Genomic DNA, 5,543 nt, shown 5'->3' on the forward strand with positions numbered 1-5,543 from the left:
ATCACCAAGGAAGTCAGGACTGGAACTCAAGCAGGTCAGGAAGCAGGAGCTGATGCAGAGGCCATGGAGGGATGTTCTTTACTGGCTTACTTCCTCTGGCTTGCTCAGCCTGCCCTCTTATAGAATCCAAGACTACCAGCCCAGAGATGCTCCCACCACAAGGGGCCTCTCTGCTCCCCCACCCTCCCCAATCACTAGTTGAGAAAATTCCCCACAGCTGGATCTCATGGAGACATTTCTCCAACTAAAGCTCCTTTCTCTGTGACAACCCCAGCTGTGTCAAATTGACACAAATCTAGCCAGTACAGCCTAGGTTAGCAAACAGGCAGTAAGCCCTGGAAACAGCAATTACTACAGAAGGAAAAAAAAAATACACTTAGAGAGATCTACCTGTCTCTGCCTCCTGGATGGTGAGATTAATGGCATCCCCCACCACTATGTGGGTTATGAGATTTTGTATACATTTCTCCCTTGGCATGAAGTCACAGATTCTCTTGTAGACATATGTAAATTCTTTTTGAAATCATTTTCTCTTTTATTTGTCTGATTCACATTTAATGAAATGTAAAAGAATATTCTTAATCTAAAATAAACACATTAAATACTTTTTTAAAATAGAAAATTCAAGGGTGGAAAGATGCCTTATTAATTAAGAATACTTGCTGCTCTTGCAGAGGATGTGGGTTTTGTTCCTAGCAGTCACATGATGGCTTGTAACTGTCACTACCTTTAGTTCCATGGGATCCCACAACTTCGGGCTTCTGTAAGCACTAGGCATGTACAAAGTGCACATACATATGGGCAAACAATAATACATACAAAATAAAAATAAATAAATCTTTACAAAGGAAAAAATTAAACCACATATTTTAAAAAAATTGTCACATATATACATATATATAATTAATTTTATGGGAAGATCATGTTGATTAGCTATTTAATATCAAGTGGTCAGCCTCAAGAAATATATATATATATATATATATATATATATATATATATAAAATATCTCCCAATCAGGTATCTCATCCCTTGCAAAAAATTAATTCTCCCTCACTAAGAAGTCATTAATTGCCTGTAGCTCTTTATATAGAATTGGGACCCCATTTAATCCTTTCCATTCACCTTAACATTTTATCAGGTGTTGTCCTTTGGCAGGTCTTGTTTCAGCAACCAAATTGCTGAGATTTCATTAGTGTAGCTTCCCTGTCATATATAGAAGACACAATTTGACAGCAGATGACCTGATACCTTGGCTCTTACAAACTTTCGAAACCCCTCCCCCTTTTTTTGACATTCCCTGAGCCTTAGGTATGAGAGTTGTATTGCAGCTACATCAATTATGGCTGGGTCTGCCACAGTCAGTCGTTATATGCATTTTGACCAATCGTGGCTTTGTATAACAGTGACTTTCTGCTTTTCTTGCTACATAGACTATCTACCATCAGTAAGTTAAAGAATTAGAGGTGTTTTGCTTCCCAGTACATGGGACAGAATCCACTATGACAGGTAAGGCATAGCAATGACCTCAGCTCCTGTCCATGGTGTCATGAGGCTGCTTGATTCAGTATGTCAGAATGCAAAGAGAAAGAGAATGCTAATGTCCATCTGACTTTCCCTTTCCCCCTTTCTTTCTCTCTCTCCCTTTCTTTCTTTCTTTCTTTCTTTCTTTCTTTCTTTCTTTCTTTCTTTCTTTCTTTCTTTCTTTCTTTTGCTTTCTTTCTATTTTTATTTTTCTTTCTCCCTTCCTTCCTTCTTTTCTCTATTTATTTATTTATTTATTTATTTATTTATTTATTTATTTATTTATTTCAGACAATACAGCCTACAGCTTCTCCTCTCTTCCCCTCCTAGCCACTCCTTCCCACCTCCTCTCTCCCCAAGATCCTCTTTTGTCCTTCAGAAAAGAGCAGGACTAGCAGGGCTATCAACTGTATACAATAAGACCAGGTGCAAACCCTCATGCTAAGATTGTGTGAGACAACTCCAAAGAGTCCCCAGAGCAGAAATGGGAGTCTGAGACAACTCCTCTCCTACTATTAGGATTCCCACAAAGACCCCAATCTAAAAGAGCCACATTTATGCAGAAGCCAGAGCACAGACCCATGCAAGCTTAATGATTGCTGCTTTAGTCTCAGTTTGTCCCCATGAGGCCTGATTAATAGACTCTGTGGGCTGTGTTCTCCTGGTGTCCTCAACACTTCTTGCTTCTAGAATCCTCCCGCTCTGCTGCAGGTTTCCCTGAGCTCCACCTAATGTTTAGATGTGGGTCTCCACATCTGTTCCCATTTCTACCCGAGGAAGTCCCCTTTCAGACTAGTGTTACAGTCTAAGGGATGGTGCCAGCCATATTCAGTGCTTTGGAGGACATTTCACAGACACATGCAGAGATGTGTTTCATAAATGACCTCCATTTTGTTTTCTAATCCAATCAAGATGGTAATCAAAACCAATCATCACAGTGAATCAATAAGGATTTGTTTAAAGAAGTAAAAGAGAATACAAAAGAATAGGAAAACACTCAGAAGAATAAACTCCAGAAAATAAAAAAAAAATATTTTAACCATTCAACCACAGTTTAATATGACAGGACTTTCCATATAAGTAAATTTCACCAGATGAATATGAAATACATCTGTAATCCATACTATGCATTAAGGTTAAACAATACAGTACAGTTTTGTAGAATTTATCCTTTCGTTTTAAAACAAACTTTTAATACATTTCATTACACATTTTAGATTTATATGAAAAATATCACCTTTCATATAAATGCTATCTGTAACAGATACTCCTTTGGACAATGCTCGAATTAATTTTCCTCCTAGACGTATGTTTTTCCTTCCTGCTGAACCTTTATTGTTAAAGAGAATTTGGGCAAAAAAAAAATTGATTATGAAGAAAGGAAGCCAACTGGTTTTGTAAGATATAAAGGTTAAAATGATTCCATGAAACATTCCCCCTAGAAGCTTTGTAAGCAACACTTTTCTTCCAAATTTTATGACAGCTGGTACAACATGAAACCATATACCTTTTTATATCTCCTAAATAAAAATGACTAATTTGACTTATTAGTACTGATCCTCTAGAGATGCAGCTAAGAGAGCTTCTGCAGATTTATCTAATTCTTATTATATTTTAACAATGTCTACTTTTATACCAGAAACAATTATGTAAGCCATCTGTTTGCAAATATTTGTCAAGAAAATTACAAACTTTACCTTTATGTACTTTGGGTACTTGATATGATTTACACCACAAAACTCCTCAGAAATACATGGTCATGCTATGAGTAAGAGCAGGTAATATCCCCTGTGTGGCTATCAAAGAATAGAACCACTGTACAGGAGTTGGAAAAAGCCCCAGAGATCTCTTATCCAATTCTTTCATTTTATAACCAAAACTTCAAGGCCTTTGAAGGTCAAACAATTTGACCAACGCTACAAAAACATTTGCCCACAAGGATAAAACTCAAAGCCAAATTTCCTGACAATGTATTATTTGTACTAATCCCACCGTCTCTCTGAGAGTTCTGTATAGAGAGACTAACATGTGAAAATCTAGCTAATGATGGCCAGATATTTAAATTAAGACCGAAATTAAAAAGCTAAAGACTCTGTCTCATAGAACATGGACCCACCAAGAGAGAGAGAGAGAGCTCTCTGGACTGATTGCTTACCAGATATTCTGAGCAACAGGAAGTCTGCAAAATAGATCATATCACACAAATCCAGTTTCAGTTCTATTTAACAAGTATGTACTTTTAGTCAAGCAAGCTAGGCCTTTTATTTGCTGCAGTGAGAGTCAAGATACATCTAGAGAATCATGTATCTCAGAGAAAGAATATGTGGAAGAACCTATTTGTGGATTTGGGAGTGAGAGAGGATTGAGGGAGGATCTAAAAAAAACAGAGGCTCCCATAAGACTTATTATGAGAAAGTGGAGGCGACTCAATGATTAAGTTTTTATTGCAATATGTCTATAAGGAGACCAAATGGGGCTAAAGTTTTAACTGGCAAGAAATTCAATTTAACTGACAGAGATTATCATGGCTGGAGGTGTTTGAGTTATAAAGTAATCTTTTTTAAAATTATTTTATTAGATATTTTCTTCATTTACATTTCAAATGCTATCCCAAATGTCCCCTATACCCTCCCCCCACCTGCTCCCCTGCCCACTCAATCCCACTTCTTGGCCCTGTCATTCCCCTCTATGGGGTATATAAAGTTTGCAAGACCAAGGGGCCTCTCTTCCCAATGATGGCTAAGTTCGCCATCTTCTGCTACATATGCAGATAGAGACATGAGCTCTGGGGGTACTGGTTAGTTCATATTGTTGNTCTACCTATAGAGTTGCATCCCCCTTCAGCTCCTTGGGTACATTTTCTAGCTCATCCATAGGGGGAACTGTGTACCATTCATCCAATAGCTGACTGTGAGCATCCACTTCTGTGTTTGTCAGGTACTGGCATAGCCTCACAAGAGGCCGCTATATCCAGGTGCCTTCAGCAGAATCTTTCTGGCATGTACAATAGTGTCTGGGTTTGTTGGATAATGATGAGATGGATACCCTGGTGGGGTAGTCTCTGGATAGTCCATCCTTTCGTCATAGCTACAAACTTTGTCTCTTTAACTCTTTTTATGAGTATTTTGTTCCCTATTCTAAGGAGGAATGAAGTATCCACCCATTGGTCTTCCTTATTTTTGGTTTTTTTGTGTTTTGCAAATTGTATCTTGGGAATTCTAAGATTCTGGGCTAATATCCACTTATCAGTGAGTGCATATCTAGCGACTTCTTTGTGATTGGGTTACCTCACTAAGGATGATATCTTCCAGATATATCCATTTGCCCAAGAATTTCATAAATTCATTGTCTTTAATAGCTGAGTAGTATTCCATTGTATAAATGTACCAAATTTTCTGTATCCATTCCTCTATTGAGGGATATCTGGGTTCTTTCCAATATTATAAATATTATAAATAAGATTGCTATGAACATAGTGGAGCATGTGTCCTGATTACCAGTTGGAATATATTCTGGGTATATGCCCAGAAGAGGTATTGCTGGATCTTCCAGTAGCATTATGTCCAATTATCTGAGGAACTGCCAGACTGATTTCCAGAGTGGTTGTACAACCTTACAATCCCACCAGCAATGGAGGAGTGTTCCTCTTTCCTACATCCTCACCAGCATCTGCTGTCACCTGAATTTTTGATCCTAGCCATTCTGACTGGTGTGAGATGGTATCTCAGGGTTGTTTTGATTTGCATTTCCCTGATGATTAAGAATATTGAACATTTTTCAGGTGTTTCTCAGCCATTCGATATTCCTCAGTTTAGAATTCTTTATTTAGCTCTGTACCCCATTTTTTAATGGGGTTTTTTGAATTTCTGGAGTCCAGCTTCTTGAGCTCTTTGTATATATTGGATATTAGTCCTCTATCACATTTAGGATTGGTAAAAATCCTTTCCCAATCTGTTGGTGGCCTTTTTGTCTTGTTGACAGTGCCCTTTGCCTTACAGAAGCTTTGCTATTTTATGAGG

The sequence above is a fragment of the Mus pahari genome, chromosome X, assembly GCF_900095145.1.
Source record: "Mus pahari chromosome X, PAHARI_EIJ_v1.1, whole genome shotgun sequence".
Classification (NCBI taxonomy): domain Eukaryota; kingdom Metazoa; phylum Chordata; class Mammalia; order Rodentia; family Muridae; genus Mus; species Mus pahari.